The 15,526-nt window shown below is 40.8% G+C and overlaps 1 protein-coding gene and 1 pseudogene across 4 annotated transcripts in view; both read right to left on the bottom strand.

The window, feature by feature from the left end:
* Sil1 (SIL1 nucleotide exchange factor) overlaps positions 1 to 15,526 on the bottom strand; it is a 318,102-nt gene that overhangs the window by 289,657 nt on the left and 12,919 nt on the right. For 3 of the 4 annotated variants that reach the window (XM_071612326.1, XM_071612325.1, XM_027927476.2), the window contains exon 2: positions 9,242 to 9,337. The exons of the other annotated variant lie outside the window; for it this stretch is intronic. The gene's annotated coding sequence lies outside the window, so the exon portion shown is untranslated. The remainder of the gene's footprint in view (positions 1 to 9,241; positions 9,338 to 15,526) is intronic. 4 annotated transcript variants of the gene reach the window in all.
* Positions 7,370 to 12,298, bottom strand: LOC114086249 (protein CBFA2T1 pseudogene; annotated as a pseudogene).

The following is a 15,526-nucleotide window of genomic DNA, read 5'->3' as shown; positions in this document are numbered from 1 at the left end:
AGAGAGATCTGAAGATGCCAAGACGGAGTACTGCAGCCATAAACCAAGGAATGCGGGCAGCTGCCAGAAGTTGGAAGAAGCAAAGCAAAGATTCTACCTTAAAGGCTCTGAAGAGAGTACAGTCTGCCAAGACCTAGATTTCAGTCCACTGATACTCATCATGGCATCATGGGCCCAAAAAGAATATTCCTAATTCTGTTATATTTTCAAAGAGGTTATAGCACCTCTTATTCACTTGATCCCATAGAGTTAGTGTCCCTTCTGATCTCCAGAGCTATGAAAGAATAAATCTGTTGTTTTAAGCCACCAAGTTTTTTTAAAGATTTTTTTTTAATTTTTAGTTTAGATGGACAATACCTTTATTTTATTTATTTATTTTTATGTGGTACTGAGGATTGAACCCACTGCCTCACACATACTAGGCAAGAATTCTACCACTGAGCTACAACCTCACTCCCCTTAAGCCACCAAATTTATGTTAATTTGTTACAACAGCTATAGGAGTCTAATATCACAGCTAGTAGCAGCAAAACTAGGCTTTGAACCTGGGTCCGTATGACTCCAGGCTTGCACTCTTAAGTGTTATGCCGTGCTCCTTTTCTACACCCAGTTTCCCCAAGCCTGACCTCACCACTCTCTGACAAGCAACCCCAACAAGAACTGAAGCAGCTGATAATGACAGCTCCTCTGCTGCAAGACCTTCAGATGAGCCTCTCCTTTCTTCCACCACCATTACAACGAAACCTCATCTGAGGCTGAACCACCCTTTAGCGTTCTAATGAGTCCAGAATTCAATGTCTTCATGAGAACACAAGTCAAATTGTTCAACAAAGGTTTTCATCTAACTATTTGCACTTAATTGTTTTCCAAATCATCAAGAAGTTCCTAACCTCTGCAGTTCTGCTCCATTCAATCCACAATTCACTCTTTTCCATACAGAAATGTTTATGGAGGAGTATCAGCCCACAAGTACCTCAGTTTCCCTTCTGCCCCTGAGAAGAAATGCCATTCACCTCATATGACTTCCCAGGAACAGAAGGAGAAGGAGCAAGCCATTCTGCACCCCTCTCTGGAAGCTTTCAGGTCAAATGCTAGTATGCGTAAGCTGGTACAGAGGTGCCTTGAGTTAACCAATTCTGAAATTAACAAGCAAGCTAATAAACACATTGTCAGGACAAAGGTACAGCATCTCAAAATGCACTTTCTGAACCTATTCTGACAAGTACAGTTCAGTTTTAATTATTTACAACACTTCAAAGTTCAGATGGCAAAACACAGCAGTGTGTTTTGTAAAAATTATGATATCTTGGTGATGGAGGACATTGTGGCTGCTGAGAAGCTAACAGGACCAGTTTGAGGCTCCTAGGAGAACAATCAATGTGTTAGGTTCACAAAAGGGAAGACAGAATTCAGTAATCTAATAAAACAACAGGTAACTTGTTAAAGTACCCGAAGTTCTCCTACTTTCCATTTTGCTAGTTCCACCCACCCTCAACCCCTAATCTTCCTTCATGGTTCTTCTAGCTACTTTCCACCTTCTTAGCTCTTGCCAAAAAGGATGCTATTAGTCCATTTTGTGCTGCTATAACAGAACACCCAAGATTGGATAATTTATAAAGAACAGAAATTTACTTCTTACATATTTTGGAAGATGAGAAGTCCATGATTGAGGGTCAAACATCTGATGAGGGCCTTCTTGTTGTGTCACAACATGGCAGAAAGCACCACATGGGAGGAAGGCCAAATTCATTCTTTTATCAGGAACCCACTCCTTACAATAACAGCATTAACCCATTGAGAAGAACAAAGCCCTCGTGATCTAATCATCTCTTAAATGTCATGCCTCTCAACATTGTTTCATTGGGGATTAAATTTCCAACACATCAACTTTGGGGGACATGTCAAACCACAACAAAGTTCAATTTGATTTTCTATTAGTATCCCCAAATAAAAATTATAGCTACCATTTAGAAAATAGTTACTTACTAGGTATTGGGCTCACACCAAATCTGCATCATAGATAACATCCTTATCCTATTACAGAGAAAACTGAGACTGAGAGACATTAAGCCACCTTCCCAAGGTAAGGCAGAGCCAGAATTAAAGCAGATCTGACTCCAGAGCCCAAACTCTTAAATATATCAAACTTCCTGTCTCCCAAATGAACTGGGGCTGGTACTTACTACTGTCACCTAGAAAAGACCTTAAGGATAAAAATCAACAAATCTTTGGTTTGAGTCTTCGAAGTATTCAGAAAGACAAAGATACTCTTAGAACTGTCCAGAAAGCTGGGCATGGTTGTGCACTCCTGTAATCCCAGCAACTCAGAAGGCTAAGGCAGGAGCATCACAAGTTCAAAACCAACCTCAGCAACTTAGCAAGGCCCTAAGCAACTTAGCAAGACCCTGTCTCAAAATCCTGTCTCAACATAAAAAATTAAAAAGGGCTGGGAATGTGGCTCAGTGGTTAAGTGCCCCTGGATTCAAAACCCAGTACCAAAAAAAAAAAAAAAAAAATTGTCAAAAAAAAAAATGCCTTCCATTCTCAGAAAGAATCATCTGGAAAATATTAATGATCCCTAAAAATTATTGAGAGAGGCAAATGGATCTAGAAATGAAGGCAAGCTTACCCATTCCCCAGATGAACCCAAATTCCCAGATTTAGCAGTACCAAAGGCAGCCCACCCACTACTCCCTATACCTGCCTAAATCTCAGCAGGCTGTCACCAACAGGATCCTCATTCCACCACCAGGCAAATAATGGAAATCCTCAAGTCTGGGAGAGAAAACCAAAAATAATGCAAAAAAGGGAAGGAAAAAGTACTACGAGAACAAAGCTCAACTCCTGTTTAATATGTACCTGCAAGTTCTGATTTTTTATGCTTCTTAAATATTCTGGCTCTAAATTAGTTTTCTTTGCTTAGTCTTAATTGTTGCTTGAATTTTCTTCAAATGGGTCTCCAATGATGTTGAAAAATGTAACTGAAAGGTCAACTTGTTCCATGGGAACTTTAGGGAGATTTCTTGACATCTTGCTCTGAAATGCTATTTTGTAACTTCATAGGATAATACTCCAGAATTAATCATGATAAAGAATTCTCCATTTTCCCTGGCAACAGGGTTCCTGGAGGGCAGGGGTGGGGGCAGCAAGAAAGATGGTACTAAGCTGGAGAGATCTCCTCATTTAGCAGCATATGCACAAAACAGGTTCCCAAATTCTACCCAGATCACTAGACTAGCACTGACGCCATCAAAATCTAAACCTGCATGTCACTCTACAACACTGTTCTTACTGATGGGGGAATGACCAGCAGGATGCTGGGAGGTAAAGAACTAGGGCAGCAAAGCAAGGGAATGGAGAAGAAATGTAAACCATAAATTAGGGCTAGAAGCCCTGCTGCTTCTCCTGCCAGGAGCTGGCAAGGAAGGCCTGAATCAAGTTTCTGAAAGGTAAGACTATGAAAGGGGAAGTTAAAATAAATTGAGAGAGAGAGAACGGAAAAAGATCAAGGAGAGAAAGAGTCTTACTGTACTAGGTTTGCAATTTGTCTTATTTCAAAGCCAAGTCTCTGAGTGTCAGATTTTTTGAAGTTTAAGAACTTTAAGCCTGCTTGGGGGGGAAAAAAGTCACTAATTCTCTCTGAAAGCCTCCAAATTTTGTTGCAATGGAGGGCATTTGCAAGAAACAGGATAAGTTCTTCTCAAAGAAGTACCTAGTCCTTGGAATTGTGTTTATGTGTGCATGTGTAGGAGACATATCCCAAAGCTGTTCCCATAGCAGCCTACTATCCCATCCAATATATAGGTGAAGGATAAGGGTCCAGAACTGGAAGGCCTGATCCACCAAATCCTTGTGAACATAAAGATTGCAGCTGATTGTGAAGAAGTTCTCACTCAATATTTAAGTAAAGAGGAAACCAATGCAAGCCAAAATTTGATGCAAGTCTGTTCACTTTTTAATAATGACAAAAAAACCCAACTAAAAAAATTTGTTTTAGGGGTGGGTTATGGCTCAGCAGTAGAGCACTCGCCTTGCACATGCAAGGCCCTGAGTTCAATCCTCAGCACCACATAAAAATAAATAAATAAATAAAGTTATTATCCACGACTACAAAATAAATAAATAAATAAATAGATATTTTTTTAAGTTGTTTTAAATAGGAAGCCTAATTAGGCATTATCAAAACTTGGGCCATCAACCCCCTGGTCAGAAGCATCTCAAGTTTTGGAGTCTGGCTGATGTGGCATGGCATGGAATCATAAATGATACACAAATGGAGTAGAAGAGTGTAATAGTACATCTTATCCACCCCAACCGTCTTTCAACTATCAATAATAATAATAATAATAATAATAGCCTGGAAGAGATGGAACAAAACATACTACCTACCACCTGACCAGAAGACAGCTATGAAATTTTCTAAAAGAAAATACTCTTTGAAGAGAAATTGCAGGAACAACATAGGGGCCAGGAAACACAGCATGTGAGAAAAGATTAAAGGAATAGGAATCATCATTTAGCATAGAAAAGACTAAAGAGGGGAGGTGAGAGGAGGCTAAATAATGATTTTTACATTCATAGAAAGTTATTTAAGAAAGCCACTTGATGCTCTTCCAAAACTCTACTTTTGGGGCCCAGAAGCTTTTTGTCTTGGTAGATCACAACTGAAATTTTGGCATAAAAAAGAGCAGGGGAGCTTCATTACAAGTAGACTTCTAGATACGTTTAAACATAAGCTAAAGATTATTCCAGATGGACAGAGGATGGTCAACCTAACTACAGCAATAAAGATCCAGTATAGAGTAGAAGCAAGAGTGGCCAGGTATTGTCAGTCACCCCCAAAGCTAAGTCTTTCAAAGAAGGGAAATAGCAAAGGAGAGAGTTAACAGGGATGCTGCCTGATGTTATTTACTTGAAAGACTTATAAGTAGTGACAAGTCAACAATAACTCAGTCAGGTTAGGGGAACTAAGTGCTTTGAGAAAAAGAAAAGGAGAAGGCAGTCTTCAATGATAGATGGGAAACACAGAAATGAGTGGTGTCTCGAAAAACAACCTTTTCAGAAAATCAAACCAATGGCCCTGTTGTCTAACCTTGCTCCAGATATTCTCTCTTGCTCCTCTGTATCCCTGGGGTTTTATGTTCTAAAGACCAGAGTTTTGAGTGCCAGTAACATTTAGGACACAGATATTTGCAAAAGTGGCTAGAATACCACCTCCTACTTCCTCCAGGGAGCTTAGAGCACTTCCCTAGCAAAGGGAAGAAAAAGGATTGCCTTGGCCTTGCCAGGTGGCCACAACAGCACTAAGCAGCACCACCTTCAGTCTCTATGGTTCCCAAGATTACTGGCCCTGTCAAAAAGAGACTAGTTAAGCAGGTCCAGGGTCTGTCTCACACGGCCAATATTTGTCATGAAAAAAACAGGTCACTGTCAAAAAAGAAGTACTGTCCCCTCATGTCTCACCTTGCCACCCATTCACATTTTGTGAATTTGTTTCCATCTGGCCATTGTCAATTTGTCAATTCTTGGCTAATGACCGTGTATAAGAACTTTGATAGTATTGCAAAAACTGTTGGTAGAAAAACAAAGTGAGATAAATTTGCCATGTCCTGGTGAGCTTTTGTGTTTGTTTTATTCCAAGCAAATGCATTAAAACTTGCCTCCTTATAACAGAAAACCTAAAAATCAATGCTTAAAGCCCAGCAACTACAAACTCCTCTTTCCAATAACAAAATGCCAAGAAGAAAAAGAGCTACATAAAATGAAGCAAGGGAAAAACAGCCTCTCCTCAGAATTTCCCAAATACTAGAGGGGTGGGGCTGGGGGAGAGCACTTAATAAATAATGAACAGGAAAGAAAATCATTTTGATTACATTTATTTAAGAAACAAAGCAATATGAATATGAACACCTATGCACCCAAGTTCTAAGTAATAAAAGAACACATTCTCATTCACAAGCTCATTCATTCAACAAATGTTTAATCATCTACTATATGCCAAGTACTGTTCCTAGCACTAGGAATACAACTATATACAGGAGAGACAGAGTACCTCTGCTCATGGAACTTATACTCAAGTAGAGGAAAAACACAGTCAACAAGGAGCAATCAAACAAGAAAAATATCAGATAGTGATGGTTTGTATATGATTTGTTCCAGCCAAAACTCATGTTGAAACTTGGTCCCCACTGTAATGGTATTGAGAGGTGATGGCTCCCTTTGCCCTCTCTTCTCTGTACAAGTCTACTTGCTTGTGTGCCCTTATACCTTCTGCCATGAGTTGAGGTAGCGTGGGGCCCTCACCAGAAGCCAAGCAGATGCTAGCACCATGTTCCTAGACTTCCCAGACTCCAAAACCATAAGCCAAATAAAACTTCTATTCTTTACAAACTACCTAGTCTCAGGTATTTTGTTATAGCAACAGAAAATGGACTAAGACAAATAGTTATGTTATGATCATAACTTAAGTAGTCACTTTATGCTAGATGAAAGGGAAGGCCCTTCTTGTAAATAATAATGGATCTGAAATGTGAATGAATAAGAAGCCAATTAAGATGAAAGAAAAGTATCCCAAGAAGAAGGTACAGTTGGAACAAAGACTCTCTACTCAAGGAGCAGAAAAGAGGTTCACTGTGGCCAGAACACAGAAGGCAAAAAGAGAGTATAGGAAAGAAGATATTAAGGCAGGCAGGGAGGAAGGGATCAGGTTTACTGGCACTCACAGAGTCAGGCCTCTGGCCTAAGATTCTGATAACACTACCATCCACATTTCTATCAATGTTTGTCTTAGGTAATCTCCAAGAAAATCAAAATTATCTCTACAGCTCTTCTCTTCTCCTAAGCCCCCAACAGAATCACCCTTAAAGTTCCTCTCATGGCAATGCACCTCCAAACTCCAGCCTCCACCCATTACTCAGTTCACAAGTTGCTTCCATATTTTAAGTATTCGTTATTACGGCATCCTACATCTTAATACCCCTCTCTCTCTCTCTCTCTTTAAGGATATGTAAGTATTTCTGTTCCCTGAGCATCCTTTATTTTAAAAATCATGATAAAAAATAGTATTACTAACAGCCGGGCATGGTGGTGCATGCCTGTAAGCCCAGCAGCTCTGGAGGTTGAGACAGAAGGATTGCGAGTTCAAAGCCAGCCTCTGCAATTTAGCAAGGTCCTAAGCAACTCAGTGAGACCCTGTCTCTAAATAATTTACAAAATTGGGCTAGGGATGTAGCTCAGTGGTCGAGTGCCCCTGAGTTCAATCCTCAGTACCAAATAATAATAATAATAATAATAATAATAGCATAAGAAATAACTATTCAGGGCTGGGACTATAGCTCAGTAGCAGAGCACTTGCTTAGCATGTGTGAGGTACTGGGTTTGATCCTCAGTACCACATAAAAATAAACAAATAAAATGAAGGCATTCTGTCCATACACAATTACAAAAAAAAATTAAAAAAAAAAAAAGAAATAACTATTCAAGATGGTCATCTGAAGCAAAGATACCTAATGTAACCAGGTCTGGGTTGACAGGACTCTGCTGCCTGTAGTGATTGCTGCTACTGCTGATGTTCTTTTTCAAGACGCAGGCATTACTGTACCACTTGACCTGTAACTCAATTCTTCCTGGTCCACTTCTTGACATCACCTTAATACAGTGAGTAATCACCTTCTTTTTATATTATGTCCATTGTGCTGTTGAACAGATGATCAGGATGTTCCCATTCTTCTGCCCATTGTTCTGCTCATCTGTCAGTCAGTCTGCGATAAATCATTTTTTCTTGAGATCTGCCATGCAACCCCATTGGTCTATTTCTGTCCCTGAAGTTCCTGTGGCTGGAATGTCTAGAGGAGTCCCTGTAGTGGTGGGCAATAGCCATATCAACCAAACAGTAATGCTAAGGTGGGGGGGGGGGGTGGTGAGGTGGGATGAGACAGGCCATTTAGCTGGTAGGATAAGCTCTTATTTGGACTGTACTGCTGGTCTGGGATAATAGTGTATGGTTGCTTCCTTGGATGTTCTAGTGCAAAGGCTCTCTGTCAAAGCCATTTTCTTTGGTTCCATCTGGATTTCACCTCTTCATGTTTTCCTTTCCTCAATCAAGCAGCTCTGAGTCAACAGGGGAGGTAGTACTGGCATCCAGCTGTTCATGCTGGGCAAGGTACTTGGCAGGGTTCTATTCGGCCAGCCTTGTGCAGTGTAGGAGCTCACACTGCAACAGAAGCAGGTTGGCTTTCAAAAATGGGATGACAAAAGGTTGTAGTGGGAAGTTAGCAGTTTGGAATGAAATTCTTCAATTGTCAGAGTTCATCAGTCCTAGCACAAGGGTGTTGCCTCTTTCTCTAATCTGCTACAAAGCACAAACTGCTACAAGGTGGTAAGGAACTGTTTCAGCTTGCTAGTTACCATAGGCTGAGGGCAGATGTTGATTTTTTTTTTTAATTCTTAAGTTTTGTTTTTTAGGTGGACACAATATCTTTATTTTACATTTATGTGGTGCTGAGGATCAAACCCAGTGCCTCCCGCATGCTAGGCATGCACTCTACCTCTGAGCCCCAGCCCCAGCCCCCAGCTGTTGATTAATCAGAGAAGAGGAAGGCCTACTGCCAAAGCCACTGAGCAGCAAGGCAGCACCATCCAAGGTTGCAGACAAATGGCTTGTGCCACTAGTTAATGTTTTTGGTGTAAATGAGCTGGTTCTTAGCCTTGAATAGTCAGGGGCAGTGGCATGGTTGGAAGGCTAGATTGCATCTTCACATCCTGTGATTGCTTTAGTCATTTCTTATTCCTTTTGCCAATGGCATCATTCTTCTCATCATCTCTAGGTTTCCTTCCTCATCTTCTGAACTGGCTTCATCCTTCTGGTTCCTATTACAGACCATCACATCTTATGCAACATATATTCTGGTTTCTCCTCCAATCACATAAATCTTTAAATTTTTACATCTCATGGAACAAATTCTTCCAAGGAAGGACTCCCTCTTGCAGGAGATCTCATTACTTGCTTAACAACTCTACCTAGATATACCATTGACAGTTAAGTTTAGAACCAAACTCAACACCTTCCTGTGGAAATCTGTACCTTTTCTTGTATTTGAATTTCTGCACTGAACATTTCCCAACTAGCTGACCAAGTCCCAAACATCACAATTCTCAATACCAATTTCTTAATCTGTTTGGGCTGCTATAACAAAACACCTTAGACTGAGTAACTTATAAATAACAAAAAATGATTGCTCACAATTCTAGAAGCCAGGAAATCTAAGATCAAAGTGCCAACTGATCCAGTGTCTGGTGAGGGCTCTTGGATTCATGGATGACACCTTCTTCCTATGTCCTTAAGACAAAAAGAGCAAAGAAGCTCCATCAGGTTCTTTTATAAAGGCACTAATCCCATTCATAAGACAGAGCCTTATCACCTTATCACCTCCCAAAGGCCCTACCTCTTAATACCATCACCTTGGAAGCTGGGTTTCAACATGTGAATTTAGGAGGGACACAAATACTCAGACCATGGTATTATCATTATTCCCCATCTAGAGCTGAGAAAACTATGTGTAAGAGAAATAGAGTAACTTAACCATATCACACAATTTAAAAGTGGTGAAGCTGAGATTATAACTAGTCAACTCAAGTCCAAGGGCCATACTCCTAACCACTGTGGAAGCCTGTGCAGCACAGCCTTCCAGATGAGTAAATGAAAGGGGAAGTGGGCAAGGTCACTGGTCTAGGGTTTGAACCACCCATCTTGCAGCTGTTTGGCAGCATGTGACATCAACCTAGTTTTTTTAATATCATAGGCCCCTCCTGTACCTCAATCTTCCTGGCTACACATTGGGAAAAACAACTCTAGCTAATTTCTATCCCTTCAGACATGGGCTACTGCCAAGAGAGAACATGTACACAGCTATAATAACCAGAACCAGAAATGTTACACAAACCACAGGTGCTAGGTTTGCTAACCTGACACACTGTATCTCAGGGAGTTGTCAATGTCAGTGGCTAAAGGGATCCAAGGTGAAAGGGGCAACTCCTATGCAATAATAACAGCCAACAGAGGAACTGCAACACAGCAAGTTACAAAGGATTCTGGAGCTGTCAGATGTGAACAAGTGACAGGCATGAAACCTCCAGTCCTTTTTCTAGGCAGGTGGAAAGATGCCAAAAGCTGGCAGCCTAGGCCACTATGTCTGCTGAGTAGCCAGGTAGCCCCAACAGTATCCTGAATATGGGCACTGAGAGAGAACTTGAATCAGGAAGCAAAAGGTGCTACTTTCAAAGGTAGCACCTTCAGTCTTTAGTCTGAAGTCCATTTAGCTGACAAGTAATTACAGAAATGTTCTTTTTCTGATCTTCATTCTTACTCCCTCATTAAAATCCACCCAATGTACTATCCAAGAGAGTTGACCATGATGCAAATTCAATTATCTCACCACCTAAACCACAAACAATCCTTTAAACATATCCCTGTTCCCCAGGTAAATACAAAATGCCTTGCCTGGGTTGACCAGGCCTGCCCCGCCAATTCCCCCCAACCTCATCTTGCAACCTATCTTCTCTCATTCTCTATGCTCCAACAGTTTCAGTTCCTCTTAGAGATCCCCACTCCCACTGAGCCCCTGGAGCCTTTGCAGAGCTGGGCCTTCAGCCAGAAACACTCTTCAACCTTATGTCATCTTGCTCAATAAATATTTGCTTGTTCTTCACAATTTAACTCAAACATTACTTCCTCCAGGAAGTCTTGTTCATATCCTCTTGGCCCCAGGACCAAGTCAAATCCCTATCAAATATTCTCATGGTACTTCATTCCTTTATTTTAATACACTTACTATAATTGTAATTTTATATTTATGTGCATGATTATAATTTTATTAATGTCTATATTCATCAATGCACTGTAAGAAGGAAAAGACGACTGTATTTCAGGGCCTAGCATAGTATCTGGAATGTAATAGCTGTTCTATATACATTTGTTGATTGGAAGAACAAAGTTTCAGAGAGAAAGGAAATGAAGCTCTGTCCAAATCAAATGGTTCTACTTCGAGAAGCTGTTCTCCCTATGTGACCTTAAGCCAAATTATTCTTTCCCCTTCTCCCTTCCTCTTTCCCAAAATTCTCACAGAAGTTACTTTCTATGTCCAGTCATTCTTCCGGCAGGTGGTAGCCATAGTGACAAGCTGGCTAACTGCCAAAAATAGTTTAAAAAGATATCACCTTGTCTGAGTGTGCCAAGCTTCCAAAATAAAAGTCCACAGCAAAGGCCTAGTTAGAAACACAAAACTTACCTAGTAAAGACACAGAGCCAAACAACCAGCCGCCCAAGCAAGGAATGAATGATCCCCAAGGTACACATTGCTCCCAAATGACCCACCCAAAGGATAAAGGGGAAGGAGGCCACAGGGGTCTGAGACAGAAGTAGGTGTATTGCTCCCTGAAGAGATTTTAAATCCTCTTTTTTTTACTCCTTGGATAAAGAAGAGATGTACCCAAATATTAAATATCAAAGTCTCCCCTGATGAGGCAGCTTCAGAATTGGTCTACAGATCATGGCTCACAGAAACAACATCAGTACCTGAAGAAGTTCACTTAAAGCTCTAATTGAGGACAAAATTCTCCCCTACGGAAGCAAGAGGACCTTCTCCATGCCCTTCTATTCTTTAGAATAGGCAGTGGAGGCAGGATGAGGAGAAGCAAAAGAATTTACTGAGCATCACATAATGCTGAGCATAGTGACAGGTACTTTAAAGATAGGTCAGTTAAAAGCAAACAAGAAATGGATGAGCACATGCACAGGTAGCTGATGCTCAGCTAGGTTAAGCAACTTATTGAAGAAGTTATCAAATGGCCAGGCAGTTGTCAAACCCAGGTCTCCCTGAATCCAAAGCCTCTTTTCTCCTCTTTTCTCATACAAATGGATGTAACTGACATGAACTACCACTTCCTAGGTACACAAATCACAGTTCACAGAGGGATAAGACTGAATTTCCATGTGAAATATGATATATCAAGAACTATGTAATGTTTTGAACAACCAACAATAAAAATTAAAAAAAAAATAAGACTGAATTTCCTAGAAATTCTAAATGAGCCCACAGAAATGAAGTCTCTACCTTTCCCAGAAGTCTTTGGACACTGGTATGATAATCCTGCAGTCTGAGCACCTTGAACTGACAGATGGTGTGTTCCATCATACCATCAGAAAGAAAGCACCTACACGGTAGATAATACCAGCTGAAAACTCCATAGCTCTTTTAGCTATGTAGAGAGGGTAGCACCTCCATACCTGAAACACCAGCATCTATGCAAAGCATAGCACCCATTCATTGTGCTACAGTTCAGGGTTAACCCTTCCCCCTACACTCATTTCAGGATCTGCCTCTTATCAAAAACTATGCCAGATGATTATTATAATGATAACTATTATGCCATTATAATAACATTATTATGCTTTTTTCATGCACTTGACATCTGTTGGCTGATAGGTTTAACTGGTTCATAAGCAATAATTATACAGTGCTTTCTCCTTTCCAACCAAGCTTCTAGCGTGACTCTTAACACTAAATTCAACTGCAACAAATGCCCGGTCCCAGCAGCAGTAGGATATGTGGTTCATCTGGCTTAACCACCATGCCTTTGATGGTCTCAGTGCCAGAAACAGGCTCCACTAGGTCCCTAATTGTTAGCACATTTCCCCACCCTCCCAGGAAGGTGACAGGATTTTGAGGAAACACCAATTAACAAATAATTTATTGTTGAAAACTCCAACAGGGCTGAAGGAGTCATACACAGGTCTCAGTATGCAGAGGTACAAGCAGTACCAAATCACAATGTCACACACCGCTGAAAGAGGAGGAGGAAAGGAAAATGTATTTCTCCATTGGGAATTTTCAAATAAATGGTTCCCAGAGAGCCATTCTGCCTTCTTCCCCACACACATCTCTTGGCAAATGCCAGCAAAATTGGCAATAGGCACAGGAGCAGGGAACAGAAAGCTATCTTAGGCCCCTATTTTGAAGCTGAGAAATCATCATCCTGGCTACAGGGACTCCTTTATACAGAGCCCAGCAGGGGCCAAAATGAAGTGTGGAACCCAAAGCAGAAAGCAAGTCAGGACACCTCCAGCCCCTGAATCTACCTGTCCCACTATTTATGACAAACAAGATTGAGAAAGACATGATTCTATTACTGCAGAATATCAATATACCTGAATTACATGTTAGCCCTATTAAAGTAAAAGCAACCCACAGTGAGGCTACATAAAAAACACGTATGATAAAACAAACCCTGCCAGGAGACCAGGGCTGCCCTGCTTTGTTCTCTACCCTATAATACACAGGTTTTTGTTTTTTTTTTTAAGGCAGAGAAGGGGCAGAATGTTATTTGAATTTAAATTACTAGCGAACACTATAATCTGTGTGCAAGGAGAAAAGGAATATTCAGGAGTGCCAAGCACAGGCTCTTGGGACATGTGTAGCCCAGGCAGTAGTGGCCCTAAGAGCTTTCTCCTTCATCCTCAGCTTGCTGCTCTCATCATTTGGGAGTAGGCAAGCCAGAAGGCAAGGCCCATGCAGCACAAAGAGGCACTGTCCCCTAGGTCTAGGGAGAAGATTGCTCTCTGAGAAGGAAATTAACATGAAGCAGCACAGAATGAACAAGTCCAGTCACCCACAGAAATAACCTATCTGAGGATAGGGTTTGAGAGAGGAGTTACTAAAGTCAGAAACCACATCTGTCTCATTCACCACCATATTCCCATGGATAAACAAGACTTGGCTCAGCAAATAACTATAAACTGAATGGAAACCAGAAAGACTCCCTGGCTTGGGATTCACTGATGAGAGCTAGAATCTGTTATCTGGGATAGAAGAAGGACTGTGGTCTATCCAGGCATGGTGACATGCCTATAAACCTAGCAACATGGGAGGCTGAGGTAGGAGGATTGCAAGTTTGGACCAGTCTTGACAATTTAGCAAGACATTCTCTGAAAAAATAAAGTGGAAGGGAGTGTGGCTTAGTGGTAAAGAACCCCTGGGTTTAATCCCTAATACTACCAAAAAAAAAAAAAAAAAAAAAAAAGTGGGGGGGAATCGTCTTCTGCAAAAAAATACATACAGAGGAACCTAGAAAATAAAAATTAGCATCTCTAATACCTAGTTCCCTTACAGAATGACAAGGATATTCTGGTCAGGTTAAAGATACAGCCCTAGAAGGATAATATAGAGAGAAGAGGAAAAAGAAAGAAAGAGAAAAACAAGTAGAGCAAAACATTTATTGAGTGCTTACATATATTAGATGTATTATTATCACTACATCTGAAAACCCAGGAGGCAATAGGTATAGAGAGGCTAAATTAGCTTCTGAAGGAAGAAACAGGAACAGAGAGGTTAAATAAGCTTCTGAAATCTCACAGCTAGTACTTAAATTTGAGTGCAGATGATGCTAATACCCAAAACTTTTCCACCATTTTTGCCTTGATAAGATGGCTTCCCACCTAGCCTCTTCTGTACAGGACAGAATGTTCTTTCCCATCCACACAATCATCTTGGTAGTCATGGTCCTTAGAGTGAGTTAGTTAACTGGAAGTATGCCTTGATGGGTTCTTATTAATTCTAGTTTCTGAGAAATCTCCTGGAACTTAAATCTGGGTAAACCAGCTGCATTTCCAGGGCTAGAAAACTGCCCACCTGAAGGCCCTGAGTAAGCCAACAGCTAGTATATCTATAGCTCTCTCTGGCACAGCACAGGTCAGGGGTGGGAAAGGAAAGAATGGAATACAACCTCTACATGCTCAAGTTTTCTTCAGAGATTGAAAAAGAGCCTCCGCAAATCAGAGATGTGTCAGTAATGCACAGACTGCTCCTTAAAGACTTCTAAATTCTGATTCAAGTACACATTGCAAAGGTAAAAAGTCTTAGCTTTCTGCCTAATCTTGAGAAGCAAATGAGCCTTCCCTCCATGGTACCACTGCTTCCCTGAAGTTTTCAGAGACCTTCTATACCCTTGACCTCAGGGACAGCAGAGTTATAAAGGGGAAAGTGATTTTCTTTTTTTTTTTCTTTTTTTTTAAATATTTTTTAGTTGTAGATAGACACAATACCTTTATCTTATTTATTTTTATGTGGTGCTAAGGATTGAACCCACTGCCTCACAAATGCCAGGCAAGCACTCCACCACTGACCCATAATCCCAGCAATTTTCAATGTTATAGCCAAAGTAATAGGAATGAGGCTCAGCTAGTGCTCCTCTGAGAGGTGAATACCCTGGACAAACTCAGGGAAAACCAAGTAGGACTAAAACACATTGTCTCACAAGGTTGTCTATATCCTGTAATGAGAACTTTCACCAGTCTAAAAAAAATCTTTTTAAACCTAGGGAAGCTGATAATTCAACCAGGTGCACAACAGCTGCTGGGAAGACCTATGGGAAGGGGCCACCCGGCAAAGGCAGGCTGTGTGTGGTGAAGACGGTCTCTAAGGAATGCCCTACATGCCAAGCCATATGTTGTCAGGATATTAATCCAAACCCA

Source organism: Marmota flaviventris, chromosome 5 (assembly GCF_047511675.1).
Source record: "Marmota flaviventris isolate mMarFla1 chromosome 5, mMarFla1.hap1, whole genome shotgun sequence".
NCBI lineage: Eukaryota > Metazoa > Chordata > Mammalia > Rodentia > Sciuridae > Marmota > Marmota flaviventris.
Note: the sequence above shows the minus strand (reverse complement) of the source record. Positions and strands in the feature narration are given on the sequence as shown.